Source organism: Rhea americana, unplaced genomic scaffold (assembly GCF_003343005.1).
Source record: "Rhea americana isolate MKP2758 unplaced genomic scaffold, rheAme1 scaffold_132, whole genome shotgun sequence".
Lineage (NCBI taxonomy): Eukaryota > Metazoa > Chordata > Aves > Rheiformes > Rheidae > Rhea > Rhea americana.
The window spans coordinates 1,576,439-1,598,725 of record NW_028185395.1 but is presented as its reverse complement, the minus strand read 5'-3'; the positions used below and the strand labels follow the sequence as shown (position 1 = coordinate 1,598,725).

At 42.7% G+C, this 22,287-nt stretch overlaps 1 protein-coding gene across 2 annotated transcripts in view; it reads left to right on the top strand.

Annotated features, from left to right (window-relative positions):
* The window catches only part of AGPAT3 (1-acylglycerol-3-phosphate O-acyltransferase 3), a 70,166-nt gene that overhangs the window by 24,562 nt on the left and 23,317 nt on the right, over positions 1 to 22,287 (top strand). The gene's annotated exons all lie outside the window — the stretch shown is intronic.

The window sequence follows — 22,287 nt, the reverse complement described above, 5'->3', positions numbered from 1 at the left end:
GTGTCCATATGTAGACATGGCTCCGAGACTCTATTTGGGCCGTTCAGACTACGGTGTTGAACTGCTGCAGGCCCCTGCGCGTTACTCACGGCAGCGGTGTAGTGTTGCCTGCTGGTTGGTTTCTTGTTTCTTTTTTTCCCCCTCCCCTAGACACCAGCATCTCTTTTTTATTAACCCGGCAGCTGGAGTGTGCCTGTCGTGGCTCAGGCCACCCTGCCGCGCTGCATTTGGAGTAGGGAGAAGAGAGGAAGCACCAGCTTGTGGTTCAGTGGTACGTTGAGCAGAGCCGTCCTCGGAGGAGCGTGGAGGGAGGGCTGCGGGGCCCGGCTGCCCCTCCGAGCCCGGCGCCCCAGCACCGAACCCTTCCTGTGGCGCCCGTGAACGTGGTGTTGGCCCCTCGCCTAAGGACGAGACTGGCCATGGCAAGAGCTGCTTTTTTTTCCAGTTCCTGCCTCATCCTTTGTCAGCTCTCAAAAGCGTCGGGCAGCGGCACTGACCATACGCACCTCCTCCGGCGAGCGAGCCCAGTTGGTTGTAGCATGGTAATTTGCTGTAAGAAGATTACTGGATTAGAGCAAAAGCTTGGTTTGTCAGCAACACCACCTGACAGTAATATTTATTGAGAAGTATTACCTGTTTTTAATATTAGTCCACTTACGCCCCGATCATGCCGTCATCCTTGAGGAAAGGGGGGCTTTTTTAGTTTGGTGTCTTACTAACCAGCGTAATGGAGACGACACCCAGCTTTCTTCCCTGGTGCTGAGCAGGCAGTTTCAGTAGCTGCAGAGCTTCCAGATTTACCTCGATGTGCTTTTGTCATCATAATCCGTCCTCCATGTCAAGACTGATTTACTTTCCAAGCAAAGACTCGCGTCGTCCGTTTTGTGCCATTCCATTTTTCCTCCTCCTTTTTTGGTTTTATTAAGCGACAACAAATTGGGAAGATGTTGGTAGGCCAGTCGGGTATGTGCTTGCTAGCTGGAGTTTGCGCTACGCTCATTGCACTGGCTTTAGCCTATTACTTGTACTGGTAAGTTGAATCCCGGGCCGCGGCCGTGGTGGTATTTTCCTGGGAGTGGGGTGAAGAGTGGTGGTCCCTTTCAAATTGCTTTTGGAGGGTGATGCATGTAGTAACGTGTGGTTTCCCGCACTCCTGCCCTACTCGTGCCGGTGCCCCGTTAGCTGTCATGGGGCTTGGTGGTGGCGTTTGGGGTTTCTGTATGTTTTTACTTAGCTGAGAGCGTAATGGTTAAGGATGCTGCAGCAGGTGTTGGATAAGATGGCAAATACTTCTCTCCTGTTGAACTGTGAGAGCCTTTCTGAACTTTTTATACTCCTGAGTTTTCATGCTCTTGCTTTAGCATTTGTACGGTTGCCTCTGCGGGCACGCAACGCGGCAAGCAGGCTGCGACGGGCTCGCCACTGCTGCACCTAGCTAATACGTGAACTCCTTTGCCCGGCCCTTGAGCCTTCGGGAGAAACACTTCGTCCGTCGTTTCTCTCGCCGCGTCCCGACAGCGGGACGTGGTGCCCGAGGAGCCCTCGGCAGTGTGGCCCGTGGGGAGGGCAGAGCAGCGGCCTCACACGAGCCAGGGCTGTTCTGGGGCTCTGGGTTGGCTTTGCTGCTCTGGACTTCTACGGTCCAAGACTCGCAGCCGAAAGAAATCTTGGAACTTCTTAGAGCTGTGTCTGCAGCAAATAGCAACTTTGGGAAGCCAGAATACAACCCATTGATTAGTTTTAGTGGAAAAATTGCGTGCCATTTCATTAAAAAAAAAAAAAAAGCCGGCTGGAGTTGTACTTAATTAAAATGGTTGCCATTGGCAAACTTTCCAAGGAATGTGATTTTGCTGAGGACAAATCTCCAGAGTAAAGCGTGGTTTTTTTATTGGTTTGTTTTTGGTTTTTTGGAGTAATGAATAGACAGATAAATGAAAATCTGGGGGGTGATACTTTGGTTTTGGTTTTGCCAAGTTGTTTTCTTGACATAGTTATGGTCTTATTTACCAGACTACAAGCAAGTGTGTGTGTACACATAGATGCACATATATTTCTAATGTTGATGAATTTGTTTATGTTTGTGCTTTGCGGAGAATCTTTGCAGATACATAATTTTTCATCCATACGATATAGCACAGACTAAAATCCCTGTAATTACTAATCTCTTTATTCTCAGAAATGTTCAAGATATGAACATACGTAAAAGTTGACTTCGGTTTTTAGTGTGGAAAGAACATAGGAAATGCTGAGTTTAGAGGTATTGTTAACAGCTGTACAACTAAATACTCTCTACTAAATAAAGTTATGTGGTACATGTATATGTGAGTAAAGTCAAGGTGTTTATTTTTACGTGTCCTGACTCAAGTCTAAGTGTAATGTAAATCACTTGTGCCTTTGTATTGATACAAATGTTATAAATTTGTGAGCAATACACATAGGCATAACACATTCATCTCTTATTTGTGGTGTTTTATTTTTTCTGTCTATAAGAGCAGTCTGGTTTGTTCAGTCTGAAATTCTTGACTTGAATCCAGGTCAGAACTGGTTTGCAGGGCAGATTACAATCCTGCACACAGCAGGAATTAACTGGTATTAGATCAGATCCTCTTCCTCAATAACCTCGAGGTTTGGGAGAACATTAATGACATCATCTATTTGTTTCTGAAAAGAAAGCTTATTCAGACCTTTCTGATTAGATATTGATGAAACCTAACCCTAGTACCTCAGAGTGCTTTTGTGACATTAGCTATTTTGAGTGTTTTTTTTTTTTTTTTTTTTTTCTGATTGGCTCATTTAACTCTTCAGTGCCTTGATGCTTGAAGATAGCTAACTTTCATAACGTGTTCTAGATTCCTGATTTTTTTAACATGATGCCTGCTCTGTAGGAAGTAACTACAAAGACCTTTTTTTAATATATATAAATAATTAATAAAAGATATATGCATATATCTTTTATTTGTTATTTTGACTGCTGCAACCCTCCTCAAACAGGGCTGGGCCGATTAAGATGAGAGATCACCAGTTCAGCAGGGAATCAACTTTGCATATTGAGAGATTAACCCAGTTTTCCTATAATTCCATCCACGGTCTTTTGCTTCTCTTGAATTGGAGCATCCTTATTAGCTTGCTAGATGGGAAGCGTTTGGTTACCCTCTGGATAACGTAGTTTGTACTCTCTAAGGAATCCATCTGAGGAGCCAAAGGGTCTCTGTTTCTTGGGGATTTACTGGCACCTTGCAGGCTTTGGGCTGGCTGGCTTCCTTGCTGCATACTTGATGCAAGCAGGCCACCGACCTCTGCAACAACCTGGGAAATCCAGCCCGGGAAAAAGAAAAAAAAACGTTGTTCAAATGTGCAAAGGCTGGTGCTGGAGCAGCAGTGAAGGATGTGTGAGGAAGCACTACGGTAAGAGTCACTTGAAATTACAGGTAGCTGTGTATTAAAAAGCCACTCCAGAGGGCTCGCAGGCCCAAACATCTCTGCACGTAGGCTTGTTTTTATATCAGGTATGAATGCCTCACAAAACACTGCAACAATCTATTACATATACAGGTAGTATAACCTGTAGTGCAAAATAAAGGCCACAGAGACGATAGTGAGCAAAAGAGAAGAGCAGGAGACATTTCTTTGGTCAGTCGTTACTGTCACACAATTTCCATGGTGAAAGTGTTCCCACAACGTAAGACCCTACAAGAATTGTCCTTGTTTAGCAATCAGTGGATCACTTAACACACAAATAGCAGATTTATCATTCTACTTGTGCTTGTAATCACTGAATAATATATAGGCTGAACCCATAAGCATCATCTGCTCTGATTTCTTGTATTTTTAACTGAGTCTTTCCAAGCTACAGAATATTCAAAACAAGTATCTTTTCATTTCCTTTCTTTTCTCCTTGCAACTTCTTGTGCCAAATCTGTTAAAAAGTTCCAGCTTCTGGCCAGTGAAGGAACCTAAAATAATTTTGTGTAGTTAGATTAATTGGTGTACTTCTTATTAGAACATAATGTAACGCCGTGGTTTTACTGCATTCCTAGCCCTGCCTTGTAACTTGAGTGCTTTGCCAAATCACCTGAAATTCTCATGAATGAAGCTCCTTAAGGTTTTGATTTTATTAATGCACTTTCCTGTGTTAGGAGTGAAATAATTCAGATCAAAGTTTTGACTACTATTGTATTTTATTTTGCAGCAGTTTAGGGTTTCTTACTGAGAGAGGAAAAGATGAATGAAGGTCAGTGCTATACTTGCATATATATTCAGGGAGTTTTAATGAGCTGCGTAATTTCACCAACCTTTTATTGAATATAATTGTGCTTTGATCTTTTGATCTCAAGATATTTGAAACAATAGTTTGGCACATCATCTTTAATGTAATCTGTCTTCCAATTTCACTTGCATTTTATTTGGATTTGCCATCACTCTATTTATTGAGAGAATATTTGTATTGCATGTTGTATTTTTTGGCTGCCATCAGTCTGGTATCTTAAGTAGAATAACCTACAGGTTCCTAATTTGCACAGGTTAGAGGATGGGATGTACACCCAGTGGAGGCAAGGCACTTCCATGTCTGCAGAGTCTGGCGTAGCTGAACCCCAGGATGGTTAAGAATTCTGCAGTGTAAATGCTAAACTAATCAAACATGTACTTAAAGACCTGCTCCTGTCAAGTTAGTATTTGATCTGTGCGTTTCTTAAGAGAACAGCACGGTGGGAGACTGTATGGTGACTGTCTATTAAAATATTACCTTAAATGAAAATTGATTTATGGGGAAAGTAAATAGGCAAAAATGAATAGCCAGTTCATCTGTTACCACTGTTTCTGCACCAGTTCCCAAGCCCCTCAGGGAACAGTACAGCTAATGGAAAAAGCACTGCTCCTCTGAGCTCTGGCTTTCAAGTCTGGTTGGGATGGGGAGAATGTCCTTTTATGGGTGGTGGACTGTTAGGAAGGAGTTTAAAAATATATATGCCTCATCTATATTTAGTGCATTATTTGCATATCTTAATGCTAGACTGCTTTAACAGCTCTTATAAGGACTTAGAATCAAAAGGATTGATGCCTTGGAGAGCAAAGGCTCTACTTCAGTTTGCAGGCCTGTGCAGTCCTCCCAGAGGGACTCTGGGCACAGAGGGAAGAGAAGTGCAGTGGGGAAAAATCCCCAGTGTCTTCCAGACCTTCCTGCCTCATTTTTATCTCTGTATCTGGTAGCAGAGCAGAGAACTTGGGCTACAAGCAATTAGAAACTTAGTGCTTGTGAAGCTGATGGTGTTTCTGGGTTTGAGAAGTTGATGTTTCTTCTTAAACAAAATGATAGGGAGAGAAGAATTATGCTTTGGTCTGTAAATTCTCTCAAGCCTATAGCATACCGCTGTCTGCGCCATACAGAAGAATGGATCTAAACATGATGGGGAAAAGGTCTCCCCCATCCCCACTTGACACATGAAGTGCAACATGATGCATTTCTTTATAAAGTCTATTATCTGTGGATAATGTGCCCATAATCTATGGGCTACTGTGCTTTGTATACCACATTTGTATGAAAGCCACTGTATGCACTGCTGCTTTATTTAGACAGCTTAAACCAAAGCACTGAGAAGATAGGTGTCCTGCAATGACTTGATGGTTGTCTGTGGGATAAATGCCTCGAGATCAAACCTCCAGTGTCTTCCCAACTCAACGATAGGATCAAACCATGCAGTTTTAACTGCGTAATGCATTCAAATAAATGCAAACTTTACAGAAAAGTTGAAGCTTTGAACAGTCTTCTTAATTTGGATTTCACAGGCTGTTTCTGTGCTGTGGTTGCTGTTCACAGGTCTGCAAACAGGGAAATATTGAGTATCTGAAAACTCATTATCCTAAGAATTTGACCCTGCCAGTGTTTACAGACAAGCCCTGAGTTTATCCAGGCCAAAATAGCATTGCTGTGTATTTAAATTTGATGACTTCAAGAGGTTGAGCTTGGCTGATTTTTCAGCTTGCTTAGGTATGGAAATACAGCTTACACCACTGTGGTATTCAAATACATTTTTCTGTGTCCCTCTGCTCAGCTGTATGTTTTGAAGCCATTAGAGGGGCTGTGGGAGTGGCCAGGGAGAGGAGATTGGGGCTGTAGCAGCCTCACTCAAGTTCTCTCAGTGTGCCAAGCTTGGGTGTTATTTGATATCAGATATATATGGAGATGTCAGGTTGTAGAAGTGTCAATCAATGCTAAAATGCAAATTCGTATGGAACCAGGCTCCTGGAACTACTTGTTAAGATCCTTTTTTTTTTTTTTTTTTTGCAGACTGCATTCTAATAATTAATATCTTGTTACTCAAGCTCCTCTCTGCAACCAGAGCAATGTTTACATATGAACAAAAGGGGAATTCCTATATATTTGTTGGAATTGGAGATTAGGAAAAATGTAAGATATTACAGGCTAATGGAAAGATTGGGAGAGCTACTGTCCACAGGCACAGCAGGATTTTACTCTTGAACACAAACAAGTTGACCTCAGGGACTTTGCTTTTCCTGCCCATTGCAGCAGCTGCTGTGTTGCAGACTTCCACTGCAGAGAGGTGGATGCTGTTCCCATTTTCCTGGGGGTGTGCAACAGTTCTCCAGGCACTCGGTCCCCCGTGGCTGATTTGGATGCCCGTTGCAAACAAATGATGTCAGGCTATGATATGAAAAATATGTGAGTTTAATACTCTGAAATTTAGAGGACGTTGCCAGAAACCAGTGATTTGTTTTGTATGAATTAGAACCACTCAGGCACCTTATTTTTGCTTGTATTTGTATGCCTGTATATTCATGGCGTAACTGTTGCAGTAATGGACATCGTGCTTAACTTCTGGGAAGTCAAGTCAGCATTGAGGAGCCACCTGTGGAAGCTGCTTGATCTCACTGTGATCGTAACTGTACCCAGAGTTCAGCCCAGTCGCTGGGCAAACTGACAAATCACGTTCCTGTTGGGCTTGACTGGGAAGTCAGTGAGCCATGTCCAATCACAGATTTTCAGAGAGAAACTCCGTTTTCCAATGTGAGATAGGATAAGATTTAGGAGCTGTTGTTCACAGGAAACCAACCTGTGATGGGATGGGAAGGGAAGGATGGAGGGAGGTCAGAAATGCCGTGAGATGGAATTTTTCTGTGCTCTCTGCTTTTTCGGATATTTATGATGACTTGGGTTTTGTGATATTTTTAGGTGTTCTTTGCTGTAGACTATCTCCTGTTACTGTTGAGATCTCCACCTGGGAAGCAGTGGATAAATTCTATTTTGGGGGCAGGAGGGAGGAGGGGAAAGGACAGTGGAGGTGGAACTAGACTTCCCTGCTAGAAATTTGATCCTTAGGTGTAAACAAGAGAGATCAACCTGGCCCAGTGAAAACTGCAGCTGCTGAAAGTGTGTTATCAAAAACTACCATACCATTAAATGGCTGAAAAAGGAATGTGTGTCTCAGAGTTAGCACAATAAATGATGAGACGTCTCTTAATGCTAATGAAGAGATTAAGAGTGCAGAAACAAATGCTCTAAGTAATACTTAATTTGCATCTATCTTAAGAAGGAAAGGGGATGAACTTGCTTTAAATCAAATCTTAGGTTTGCAGAGCTAGGGGGGTGGGGGGAGGGACTCTGTGGCTGGGTTACCTGATAGGGTATATCTACACTGCATTTGGAATGTGATTAGTTTTAAAGGAGGGATGAAATGCTTGCAAGAGTAGCCATGGCAACATAAAGCTCACTGCAGGCGGCAAAAACCACCTGGGAAGTAGAGTGAAAACTCAGGCTGTTTGGACTTAATTATTGTTGCTCGAAGTGCATTGCCTACCCTTCTGTCGAGTGCACTTGATGCCACGTCAAGGAGGAGGAGGTCCCAGGATAGTTTTCTGTAGCCGAATATGAGGTCTCAGCATCCTTTTTTATATGGGGATCTAACTGAAGGCTCATAATTTTACAAGCATTCATTAAGGAGGGGGGGAGAGAAGGTGGCATGCCTTTTGAGGCTGAGCCCTGCTGCAAGCAGAACTAATTTCAGTTAGTGTGATGCTGAGGACTTTGTCCCGGTGGGTTTTGAGACTCTCCAAGGGTGGAGATTCCTTAGCCCCTCTGGGCGACTCACTTCAGTGCTTCCATGTTTGCTGTTAATAAAGTTAGCAGTGGTACCAATCAGGGTCTTCTCATAATATCTAAAAATAGAGAAGGGAAGCCTTGGCAGGGAAGGTATGTTGCTGTTAATTCCTTTTGGAATAAGTTCTGGGAATTTGAAGGGCTGTTGCTGGTGGAAAGTTCTTGATCTTCTCAACAGTCTTGTTCAGGCTTTTTAAGTTAGTGTGAAATGACACCGATGGAATACAAGTATTGGTGGGACTTAGACCTTAGTGTGGATAATATGTCTGTTGTGGCTTTCCTGTGTGTGTGCCTGACATAATTACTGCCAGGCAGATTTGCACTGACCATGTTTGGATAGTGCAGCAAGATGAAGGGTGACTGGATAAAAAAAGCCATATCAAGTTTTATACTTCATAACATGGTCCCAAGATAACTTCCTACTGTGGCCAATAACTTGATCCTAAATTTCAGGAACTGATGCATGTTATTATTACTCGATGTCCAAATGTGAGCGGTAAGTAGGCATTCTGGAGGCTGCTTCATAGGCAAGACCAATTCAAAATGCCAAAAAACCTTACGTTTGGTCATCGTGAAACTGAAGTAAACTCAGATGCAGACCAGGCGTTTTCTTTCTTGGCAGCCCTTTTGTCTGGGAAAGAAAGAATTAAATCATTTGCAAGTGTCCACAATTTGGCCTCGTACATATGAAGACCTGAGCTCTCATATTGTGTTAGGAATCTATCTGAGAAAAGATGCAGCCAACAGCTCAGGTCTCTCTCCTTCTCACATTTGTCCCATTGTCTGAAATACAGGTTTATTAGTAGTCACTCTAAGATAGTTTCCTTCATGTCACCATCAAGCACATACTCTATTCACTTTAACATGCTCAAATTTATTTATAAAACTGGAAACTGAAAGCAAAATTCTGAGATATATAGCAAGATCATGAAGTGCTCACAGGAACTGTCAGGCAGAGAAAGATTGAGGGGACTAATTAGCTGTATATACGGGAGTAGGTAAGAAGATAAAAATTCCATCAGTGTATAGATACCAAAATGCATTAACATAGTGGAGAGGAAGAAACTTTGCAGAGAAAACTAACTAGAAACAAGAATATGAAATGATAAGTCAGTAAAAATATTATTCTTAAAATATAATAGCCTTTATTCAAAATTTTTTTAGCAAAACAACAGAGCTGTGCTTGTAAGGACAGAAAATTGATGGGATCTTGAGTTCTTGAGAAATTGCTGTAAAAATAAAACTTACAAACCATTAGGAGACTGTTTTGCGCCTTATGTTCAGGAATAGCATCAAATGCATTTTACTAAATAGACCATCTTTCTACTTTGTACACATACTGCTATGATGAGGGGAGGACTGAAAACAAAATCTTTGTTGTTCTCTAGAGATCAATGGTAGAAGCTACACTGCTGAAAATAAAAGTTTATGTGGAGAGGAAACAAGATAAAATTAGGTATATTTGAGTTTACTGTCCCCTTGATGTTCCTGAGAAATTTTTGAATCAACTAATGCCTGCTTTGCTAGTCCACTGGGAGTAAACCTAATCTGAGGAAGCTGATGCAACGGGCAGAGTTGAAGAGGGCTGCAGCAATGCAAAATGTGCATGCGTGTGCACGCAGTTTCCTTCCTGTGCCCAGATGGTTAGGAAATGGATAGCCAAATTCCGATTTTTTTTCCTGTCAATTAGTAAGCTTCTGCTGCCTGACTAAATTAAAGATGTTAACTATGTGTCTGAGACATAGTAGTAGCTGTCAAATAGGTGTCAGAATATAAGATGATTGTTTTAAGCCACTGTTTTGGCAAGTAGAGGGAGAGATTAAAATAATGAGGATTTCTTCAGACTTATCAATAACTCCTGTAGCTGCATTTAGTGGGGGAGTGAAATAACATGCTAAACATTGGCATGAAGGTGGAGTGTGATGCACAGAAGGCAGGTCAGCGTTGCAAGTTCAAATGTACAGATTTTGGAGGGGCACGTGGACTGATGATCTCTGCTCCTTATCCTGCTTTGTTTTTATGTTCCACCTTTTTCTTCCCTGCTCTCTACTCTTTCACCTTCTATCTTTCAAGACCACGATCTCCCTCCTACTCTTCCCCACCTCAGCTCTTGCAGCAGGTGGCTTGATTGAGTATAGACACTGGGTATCCTGCATGCTCCTGCCCTGCATTCCAAAGGGATCCTGAGAAGCTACAGCTTTGAAGAAAGTTGGTGCTTACCTAGTGTAGTTCTTGGACTGAACTTATGTTGACCTGGGTAGTAGCAGCTACATGTATCAAGTTTTCTGTTTTGCAGTTGTATGGCTCACTTCAGGGAAGGTGCCTCCATTCCAGGGCGTGTGACAGCAAGGGCCGTCTAGGACAGTGCGCTTCTGTTCATCCGGAAGCAGTACAATACACTGAGATGGAAACAGGCAACATCTTTTCAATCACTGCGTTTTTATACAATGTTTACATTTGTACTGCTTTACACCCTTTGCTGTTCTGTGGAGACTGCCGAATTACTGGCATTATGAACTTTATGTAGGCTGACTGATAAACATTCCTAAACATTTAAATAAATCACTTACTGTCACTGAGTTCACTACTTTATTTGCCAGTTCCACTAGCTAATAGCTTGCTAGCACTCTGGATATTTGCTGTCAGTAAATTTTATAGAATCATAGACTCATAGAATCAGTAAGGTGGGAAGGGACCTCTGGAGATCATCTAATCCAACCTTCAAATTTCTCTCTTTAAAGAGAATGAAGGAACTCTTAATTTTTGTTGAGGCTTATGGTTTGTATAAATCAGAGTGGGAGATTCAAGAAAGGATATTCCACCAAACCTGCAAAATTGTAAATCCTTGTTGCAAAACACAAAGTTTCCTACAGAAATATGTGTGGGTGTGTGTGCATGAATGTATATATGCTTTATATATATATATATACACACACACATATATATATAAAAATTTATATGTATTATATATATAATGTTATATATATTTTATATATATAATGTAATCTATACATACAGATTTTTAACCTAGTAAAGCCACATTAACATTGCCTAAACAAAAGAATTTTAAATGCTAGTTTCAAGAACAAAAGGACTTAAAAAAAAAAAACAAAGCAATTAACCACCATAATAAACACACACACACACACACACACACACACACACACACACACACACACAGACACACACACACACACAGACACACACACAGACACATACAATTATTGGTGACAAAAACTGACACAAATATGTCTGTAATCATTTCTTTGGGGTCTTGCAGCTAGTCTAGGATTTGACTGATGGAACTTCAGAATATGCAGCCTGATGGGAGTCTTAGTACAGAGTACGAAACAGAAGTCAGTCTCAAGATAGCAAGCACAGTAGGAGTCACAGTAGTGACAAACATACTTATGAATGTGTTATTCTTTAAATATTTGCTTTCCTCCTTTCTTTTAAAATACATTTTCCCCATAGCATTCTTTTGATGCTGACAGGAGCATTTTTAAAGCATCTAGACATAAATGTGTGCAAATCCTTCTTTATGGTACCAATCATAGTTATTGTAGTGTCAGATTTTTGTATTCGTAAAAATGCATTTGCACCTGTACAGAGAAGCTATCTAGCCCTGTAACTGCAGAAAAAAATGCAAGGCTTTGGAAGGATACTGAATTACTCTGAAAAAATACACTGTGGACAGCAATTCTTTCTACTAAAAAGAATAGCTGCAGCTAGACCACATTCACTTTGAGAATAGACAAAAAACAGGGCTTCAGTACCATTGAAGGTCTGGCCCTATTTAAAATTCAGAGCTGCCATTTACTTCTACCTGTTTTTTTGTTTGTTTGTTTGTTATTATTTAGAAGAGCAAGAGGCTCTTTGCTTTTTCAACTCTCATTTGGGTTTTCAACTTTGAATTAGCTAGTCCAAATGAGGAAAATAGTCTCTCTACACCTGCTAGCTCTATCAAAACCAGAAGTAATTAAGGCAAAAAGTCTTTCTTCACAACAGGAATTGAAAATGCTTACATTTGAGGGGAAAATGTCAGTATCAGCATTTGTGCCACAGGAAAAGCTGAAAATAATAGAGCTACTAAATGCAGAATATGTTTTCCTGATGTTTAAATCCTGACTTGACCTCAAATCAGATGAGGGTAAAAATCCTGAGTTCTTCAAAATAATATAATTTTAAGCAAATTGAATGTGTTTGAGGCTGGTGTTTGTATTCTTAAACATGAGGCAGTGTTCTGTGCTTTAACCAGTTTTCTTAGAGCACTTCTGAACTGTCATAGCAATGAGAACAGAAACACCAGCTCTACTGGTCAGTGGAGTGGTGTCTGCCTCATATTCAAGGTATTTGTGAGCAGTAATGATAAATACTAAAACTACAGAAAGAATGAAAGTAGGAGAAGCTGATGATCTGTAACAGGTATAACAAGTTTAGCATTTGTGAAGATAATTGCAAGGCAAGAATCAGTTCCAAGCCATTTAAAAACTGTGAAGAATTGCTGCTTTCCATCTGTGTCCTTCTTGGAAAAAAAAATCAATGTTTATTTTAACTTTTCTATTATTTTTTATGTGATAATTTATGCCTTAGCTCACCAGGAAGAACTAAGATGGCATTGGTTACTTTTGTGGAGAGGAAAGAGTTTTGATACTCTTGCCACAACTCCCTGAAAAAAAAAGAATTCATACTTCTGTCAAAATGAAAATTTTACTACAGATTGGAGGGCTCGCAGGGACTCAGTAGCAACGCATAGGTGCGTACTGCGGCATGATAAGGCAAGTAGTGAGCCGGCTCCATAAGCACGTTTGTTATGGCCAGCCCAACCTTTTGGCGTAAACTGTGGAGTACGTGCTGTCCTCGCTGCCAGTTCCCACACTTCTTTCTCGTTACGGTAGTAATTACTTCGAGACCATTTCTTTCCAAATACTAGTGTGACAACTGGATTACAATGAAATGCTCTCAGACCTACACCAGCTATCCTGGAAACTGCTGGTGTGTCCTGTGCTAGATATATGTGCTGACCTGCGTCCCTGGGCATGGCTCGTGGCACGGCGCCATCGCCTGCTGGCGTTGGCGGTGTGGTGGAAGGTGCTCGAGTGCTTCTCGGTCCATTCCCAATGAAGAGGGAGCAGAGGGCTCCTTCCACCTCCCCCCTCCTCCCCACAGCCACAGGGCCATTGCACCTCGAGCCGCAAGGCCGGAATGCAGATGTAACGGGGCTGCTCTGGACCTTTGAGATGTGGAGCAAATTCATCGCAGCTGTGGTTCTTCCCTGTGGGGGATGCGCCACAGTACTGCCATCCTCCATACTCCCTGCTGTGGGTGCTAGCCCATCCTGGGCTGAGAGACTGGGGGGGAAGGCAAAGGCCTCGCAGGCCTCTGATGGCATCAGGATGGTGTCAGGTCTTGCCTGCCACCATGATGGAGTTAATGCAGGTTTTGTGGAGGAGCTCTCCCCCTACAAGGTCCCACCAGCTGCGGGAGGGTTTCCTTGGCTTACCTGCAGGGTGGAGGAGTAGTGTTTCCAAGTCTCTGCCTGGCCACTTAGCTAAAACAGGCCATCCCCATCACTGCCCTCCTTTGGGGAGAAGTGTATTGCCTCCTGCAACACTGCACAGAAGTCTGGGGAAGCGTTTCCTGTCCTTTCCTGTCTCTTTGTGCTGTGAAGAGATGCCTCCATTGCTCCCACGATTTGAGGAGGAGGTGGCATGGGTGTGCATTGGAGCAGATCTTCATGAGTAGCTGTACCCTGCTCTGCTCGCCTCCAGTTTGACCAGCTCAGATCTGGAAACCTTAAAACGAGATTGCTATGGCATTTGTACCCGAACTTGTAAGCAGCAGCTTGAGCAGGTTCTCTGGGAAGGATGAGCCAAACAAGCACGCAGGTAGCCTGTAGGTGTCTGTAGAGGCACTCTGCATCTGCGGCATCCTGAAGCTGTATGTTGTCAAAAAGGAAAAGATTTCCTGTACCTGCAGTGGAACTTCTAGAGCAAGACAGAAGCACACAAATATGACGGTTACTAGAGGTTTGTTGGCTTGTTTTTCGTGGCAAGTGTTCAAAGCTACTCAACTGTTTTGTGGCGCTGTGGCAGTTTTGTTCATTTCCAGTGTGATGGTGGAAAGGTGTGTGAACTGCTGCCAAGCCAGGCAATAAGCTCCACCTAGCTGTTGGCTCTCACAGGTATCAGACTGTGTATAGGAATAAAGAGATGCGTAGTGTATAAATTCCACATTTGTATCTTTCAATTCTACTGAGCAGGGAAGATGCTGCTGAAGGCCATTCTGTGATTTCACTGAAGAGGGCAACCGGCTGGGAAAAGAAAGGGACCGTTTAGCACCAGGGGCATGGGAGAAATCATATCCCAGTACCTCTTGGCAAGTGTCACATCCCAGTATTGCCTGTCATCTGCCACACTTGAAATTGGGCAGAAGACCTTACTGTAGCACTTGGAGTCATATTGCAGGGAGCAGTTAGCAGGACAGAAAATACTTGGCTCACCTCTAGAGAGCCGGAGTGGAACTGCGAGATCTGCTGGAGTGTGCTAAGTTATCCAAGAGCTTCTTACAGCCTGCTTTTGCCCTCAGTGCCTGCAAAAACTGGAAACCCGACAAGCATTTTTCAGGGCTCGGTGTTGATGTACAAACTGAATACCAGATGGGCAGGCTACACCGGTAACAATGTGCACAAACGTTGAATGGCGTAAATCCTCTGGGGCATGCAGCGGCTCTTTCACCGGCCCGGGAAGTTGCTGGTATGTATAACGAAGAGGAAAGTGTAATGCGAATGAAGGAGTAGGAACAGGGGAGCTTGCAAGGATTAGCACCCGCTTCTCTCTTGATGGCGGCAGGAGCTTCTGGGTTTTAGCTAAAGAGGCAAAGGTGAAGAATAGTAGCCACAAAGAAAGTTTACAGTTCCCAAAAGAGGGAGCCAGAGTGGCGGAGTAGAGTTTGCTGAAGGTGTTTAACAGCCATTTCTATCGAATCACTTTTAACTGCCTCTCCAGAGCCATAACCTTGAGGAGCCCTGCCATGAGGGACTCAGCAAATTTGCTGTTGTCGTTATTTGTCTCTCTTTATTTTGGGTGCATTTTAGCATAAGATGTCTTGTCATGTACTGATACTTAGCCTATTTTCCTTTTTCTTTTAAATTGTAGACTTGCACCACTACCACTCTTGGCATAAAAGCCACCGAGGTCCATTTCCTTTATGCCTCTTGCCATGCCCAAAAGCTGCTGAGAACATGAGTGCTCCTTGCTTTGAGTTGATTTCTTCCATGTCCATGTCTGACTGCAGCAAAGACTGCCTGGTCAACTCTTCCTGTGAAGTGGTGTTTTCGAGGTTGATTTTTTGAGGCTGACTGAGTGGTCAGTGCTCAGGAGGGATATGGGACCAGTTCTCCCGTGAGACTGGTGAGCAGCACCTCTCAGTGGGAAAGCTGTGCTCTAATACAGGTGATAACTTGCAGTTTAGCTTAGCTGTGCTGCAGTGAGCTTATTCAAGAGCAGCTTCTTTTGGAACTGAATAGCTCTTATTTTTTTGACACAAATTATTCAATTTTCTTCTATTAAAGATAAAACCTGGAGTATGATAAGAATAAGAGAGATACATGCACAAGCAGATCTTGAGGTAGTGGAACTCCTTTATAGGAAAGCAAAATGGAGAATCCTTTAATGTTCAAGTGTCTTGCAATTACTGCAAAACTGTACCATGGAAGAAGTGATGTCACTGTAGTTCACAGTGATATTCAGCTCAGATATGGAAGTTGTTGTTTTGGGCTGGTTTTACCCAGTGAACTTGCAACAGAATCACTCCAGTTTTTTCTGTCACAAGCAGAAAATTACTACAAAAATACCAGTGTTTTCTTTGTAGATAAAGACATGCCCGAAGCGAGAGAGAATTTCTTCCCTGTGCTGGTTGTCTTGTGGTCACAGACTTCTCAGCAAATCAGTTTTCATTTCGGTTACTTGATGCATTTATTTAAATAGAAGCTGAGTTAACTGAGTATGTATGTTAAGCAGAATTGGAATTTGTGCACACCTGCTAATTTTACTGTGTGTGTGCACATGCATGCACTTAGCATGGTAGAAAGGAAACTGTTTAAATTTGGAAAATAGCCATTGTAACATCACTTGTGTTTTTATTTGTGATACTGTAGCAACAAGTTAGAAAAATAAAACTGCATCTCTAGCAGAGGTGTAAGCACAATACTCTGCTGCTAGCAAAAAGGCTTAATCGTGTCTGTAATACTTCATGAGAAGAGAGAAGAGAGGGAAAACTGCCCCTCAAGTGCAGTGATGTGTAGTCTCAAGTGCTGTTTTATCCCCTTGTAAAGCAGTTCCATCAGGTTGTTTGGATTTTTTTTTTCTGTGCTTTGTTCACATATTCTGTGGTTCTCTATCTACAAAGTACAAATTACACAACTGGTTATCCTGATTTTCAGAGCAGCTCATATCTTGATAGAAAGCTCCCTCAAAGTTTTGAAAGCAGGGAGTGCCTGTGGCTAAAGTCCTAGTAAGGTATGGACTTCTTCTGGAGGTTCTTCATAGGGCAGTAGAGGTTGCAGGTTGTTTAGCTGTGCTGTGGCTGTAGATCATCTCTGCATAGAAAGGCTGCCCGACAGCCAGGTAATTTCTTAGCACAAGATTCATGGAATAAAGGGGAGACTTCATAGTTATTTCCGGTGGTACTCACCAGTACTCAGCCATAAATTATCTACATCTGTACTTTATTTAATAACTTACTTTCTCATGAAGTTCATTCGGTACATCTATAATCTCATAATAATATAATTAAAAACATATAAAGAGTAGAGGAGGCATGAACAAGGACTGCTGATTGAGGGCATGTGCTCCTCACGTGGGTTGCTTTTTGCTCTCCAAAGAGTTTTGCATGCTTATGAAAAGCTTTGTTGCTCTGATTTGGTTGTCGTTGTTCCTATTGACCATCATCAGTGGCGTGGAGTCTAGTTGGAGGCCTGTGGCTAGTGGGATCCCCCAGGGCTCAGTACTGGGTCCCATCCTGGTCAACTTTTTCATCAATGACCTGGATGAGGGGACAGAGTGCCTCCTCAGCAAGTTTGCTGATGATACCAAGCTGGGAGGAGTGGCTGATACACCCAAGGGCTGTGCTGCCATTCAGAGAGACCTGGACAGGCTGGAGAGCTGGGCGGAGAGGAACCTCCTGAGGTTCAACAAGGGCAAGTGCAGAGTCCTGCACCTAGGGAGGAATAACCCTAGGCACCAGTACAAGCTGGATGCTGACCTTCTGGAGAGCAGCTCTGCAGAGGAGGACCTGGGAGTGCTGACAGATGACAGGTTGACCATGAGCCAGCAATGTGCCCTTGTGGCCAGGAAGGCCAATGGTATCCTGAGGTGCATTAGGAAGACTGTTGCCAGCAGGAGGAGGGAGGTGATCCTGCCCCTCTACTCAGCCCTGGTGAGGTCTCATCTGGAGCACTGTGTCCAGTTCTGGGCTCCCCAGTACAAGAGAGACATGGAGCTACTGGAGAGAGTCCAGCGTAGGGCTACAAAGATGATCAGGGGGCTGGAGCACCTGTCCTATGAGGAACGGCTGCGAGAGCTGGGCCTCTTCAGCCTGGGGAAGAGAAGACTGAGGGGGGATCTTATCAGTATGTACAAGTGGCTGAAGGGAGGGTGTCAAGGGGATGGGGACAAACTCTTTCCAGTTGTCCCGTGTGACAGGACAAGAGGCAATGGGCAAAAATTGAAGCACAGGAAGTTCTGCCTGCACATGAGGGGGAATTTCTTCCCTGTGAGAGTGACGGAGCACTGGCACAGGTTGCCCGGAGAGGTTGGGGAGTCTCCTTCTCTGGAGATATTCAAAGCCAGCCTGGATGCAACTCTGTCTAACGTGCTCTAGGTGACCCTGCTTGAGCAGGGGGATTGGACTAGATGATCTCCAGAGGTCCCTTCCAACCTTGCTGATTCTATGATTCTATGAATATCAATTATTCTATTGGAGGTTTCTAGTCCTCACAACTCAGAAATGAATTTGCATCTTTGTGACCTGAGTTTGGCTTAAGCTCTTCTTCCATGTGCATATTTCAGAAATTCATGATAAGCGGGATTTTTAATATGAATGTATGAAAAATAGAATGTTAGAATTTAGTATCATAATGGTTTCGCTCTTAGCTCCTTAAGTAGCGAAAATGTTACTGAAGTAGATAAGATAGCACCAGAATTTAGGTTGAGGGTTATCACATTTAGAGCAAAGGATGTTGGTAATTAGTTTTGTAAGTGGAGATAAATATGTTACAATAAAGCAGAAACAGCTGAAAAACTGAAGTAGCATGATGAGAAAAACTGAGAACAAAAGACTAAAGATGTAACACTGGCTCCAGCAGGTTTTGTTACTGTCAAGCACATTAATTGTCAGTGGGTTGGAGTATTAGACTCAGTGGACCAAATTCTAATTTCATGCTCATGTTCATGCAAGCTTCATGAACTTCAGGGGATTGCACATACATGATAGGAATAAATGAAAAAACAAAATAGAGCTGGAAATGTACGCATATGGAATTAATGGCTTGATTTTTCCTCCTGAGTTCATAAATAGATATGTGTTTCATAAAATGGCCACAGTGTGCTTTGTGCATATGCTGTCTTTGTTTTTAACCTGATTTCTTAAAGAAGTGAAGAGAAATCACGTTCTCTGTCATTCTGCCTCCTAACAGCTTTTGAACTTGGTGGCAAATTTCAACTACGTTTAACAGAGAGGTAAAGGCCTCAAAGCAGTTTAATCATTAGGAGTTTCATGGATGTAGAAAGCTGGATAAAAGAAGGTCAGTATTACTGTTTCTACTAAGAGACAGGTTGTTGGAAGCACATGATGCCTTTTGGATTCTGGAGAATCCACACGAGTGTGCAGCCTCAAGACTTGGCTCCATAGTAGAGAGAGCTATATGAGATCTGCCACTCACAGAACTCATTGCCCGTTATGTGATGGCCATTTTTGGTTTCTCATCGCACTTCTGTGGTCTCATGATGATAAGAAAGTAAAATGACCCACAAGATGCGGCTCTAAACTGCAATGGAGATTTGGTTTGAGCTGAGCTTTACGTTAGAGCTGTCCTGCAGCACGACTGTGAGAGGTAGGCACTGTGTGAGGAAGTGAGAGTGCTGGAGGTGTAGGCAGTTCTTACTGCAGCTGTACAGGAAAAATATGGGATTTTCTTGGTGAAAGATCAGCATTGTGAAGCTACAAGATACTTCGGGAAAGGAAGGGAGGAGGAGACTTCACCAGCAAGTCTATCAATGCATCCATGATATGAGTATACTTTAAAAAAGAAAAAGTGAATAGTGCTAAGATTTGCTGACTTAAGCTAAGGCAGATGTTTACTTCATAGACATTTAGCTGTTCTTAATATATATGTCAATGAGATGCAGAAGCCTGGCTTCTCATCCCAGCAAATACCGATTTCCTTGTCCTCTTTGCAGCCTGACTGTGGAATTCATCAAAGAAGCCTGCTGACTACCCCTTTGCCTGTTGGTCTGTCCTTAAATTGTCTGGTTGCCCTACCTTGGCAGGGATGCAGAAAGGTAAAGAACCTTCTGGGGTAAGAAAGGCACTGGAGAGGAAGCAGCTCTGTTTTGGCTGCTGTTCTCGCTTCACATTGCACTATTATTTGTAAGACTTGCAGTTCCCAAATTCTTGGGGACACAGTGAACACAGTTGCAGGTTCGCGAAACCAGCTGTACTGCCACCCCCTTGAGAGCCATGCAGCATTGCACTGGAGGCCTGCCAGTGTGAAGCTGTGCCTGGAGCGCAGGGGAGGGCACCGACCCCAGAGTGATAAATCCTGCCTTCCACAAGTAATGAAGCCAGAGAAGTAACGCGCTGCGGTGTCCTCATCTTTCTGCTTGGTAGAACTGGATGTGCCCTTTTTGGTCTGTAATACTGCCAAGTCCTCCTTAGTTTAAATGACAAACACTGGAGTGCTCCAAACTTCTTCAAAGCAAAAATGTAGAAGTGGAGCCAAATCATTTTGCTAGGTAGGAACCTCCAAGGATAATACTTGAAGTTTCTACCTCCTCATGACATTTGGATGTGTTTTGGCCCTTGTCAGAGAGGGACCAATTTGTGCATAAAAATAAAAATTACTGTTGTAATAGTTATGATAGACATGGTCGTCAGCAGAGCTGGCTGCATATGGCACTACAGAATACAAGTGGGGTTTCTATAAACAGTTATCTGGGGAGAGAGGGAAATTGGTCTTTTTTTTTTGGTTTGTAGTGTTTTTGACAGATGAAGAGAACGACCCCACTCTTGGAAGTGTAGAAGTTGGTGCTTCTATTTGGCAGTAGTTAATGCATTGACTCGAAGAACATCCGAGTGAAGAGACAAATGCGTCTGTGACGGTGTTAGGAAGCGAGGAAGCAAGTGGCACAGCTACCTCCTTTAAAGTGTGTGTGAACGCTGCTGCTGTGTTCCGGCTGTTTCAGGCACCTGTACTCTGCAGCCCTTCAGTGCAGAGTAGGGAGAGGAGAGCTCCACTTGTTTCTTTTTAAATGTGATTCTTTGATTCCCAACAGTTGATTTCAGAGAAGTTTATTAGCAGAATAAACATTTTGTCCATCTTTCTTACAGGAAAACACTGGGACAATTTAGATTATTCACCGTAAGCTTAATATGAGCTTGTTCAACTTGCCCTGCTTTCTGTGATAGGCACAATAGTTGCTATGTTAAAACAAAATAGTTTTTTCCCCCTCTGTAACAGGCATCTGAAGTGGTTAGATTACTAATTATAAAAATAGATTTTGATTGTGCAAAAGCCAGTGAAATGTTCTGTGGCTTGAAAGCCAATTGGTTGGAGATGCAGTACAAACAAAAGCTTTTCCAGGTAAAATTGCTGTTGAGTTTTATAAATAGTACCATAATATAATCAGGTGGCCAGTGAAGATGATTTTGTTCCTTACAGCGGGCAGGTACTTTTTCCCCCCCAAGCTTTGAGAACTTCTAAATCACCTTCAGATGCTTGATTTCGCAAAAGTATTCATTCCCATCTACTGGTTGTTTTGGTCGTTTGTGACACTTCAAAAAGAAGACATTAATTCTTTCAGCAAACTTTGGCCAAGATTGGGGTCATGCCTTTACTTTGTGTGAGATACTGAGGCAGTGGTTTGACTATATAGTAAATCTAGTTTTAGGACTTCTATTACCAAATGTGTCAAAAAAGTCAGTGTCAGTGCACTGTCTGGAATAAACTCAATCTGATGGCTCATTTAAAACATTTTTGGGATTAACTTTGTACTGGCAGAATTTACATTGGATCAGATGTTGTCTGTTTAAGCTGCTCTGACTTTATGCTGATTCAGATATTACCCGTCCATCTGCACCTGGTGTAAATAAGGAACATACTTTTGAGTTAAGCGCTCTGGCCAATACAGTGGAAACAAGATTCTGCGCCAAAGCCTTTTCTGGATCAAATTTGTACTACTATATAAGCAGAGGTTTTTTTTATTGTTTTACTTTATTTTCACATTGAGTGGTCTATTTGGTCTGGAATCGTGGCCTGAGAAACTGAGAAGCTTTCTGCAGCCATGGGCTTTGAACCTGGAAATAGCTCATTTCCATTTTCATGCCTTACTTTACCAGAAGGATGCTCTCTGGGACCGCCACTGCTCCTTCATTACGGAATTTGCTAAGGATGGTGAACCTGCTCTGCTATTCTAGCTCAAGCAAATGTGTAACAAGGTCTCTGTAGCCCCCAGCAGCCCTTGCTCAACGCTTGCTCAGAAGTGTACAGAGCAGAGGCTTTGACAGCAGGCTGAAGGCGTCACTACAGTTGCACAGCTCCAGAGGCTCAGTGTGCCAGGTACTGGGGTATAGAGGGATGAACAGTTCAGGAGCAAGACTAAGCAACATTTGAAATACTGCAGCTGTAGTGCAGCTTGTTTACTTACTGGAGCTTGACTGATTTGGTGTGAATGAACAGGTCTGTGTTCTCCACAGCATTAAGTCCAGTTTATATAACTTTGTTTGAAGAGAGGTGTGAGATTCATCTTCAGCGAGCAGTGATCTTCTTGGTTGGCTGTGAATTGTAAATAATGATTCTTTCCTATTTTTGAAAGTGATTTGTACCATCAACAATTTATTGATCTGAATGAAGCAGGCCTGGAAAACATAGTGTTATCGGGTTGAGTTCCTGTTGC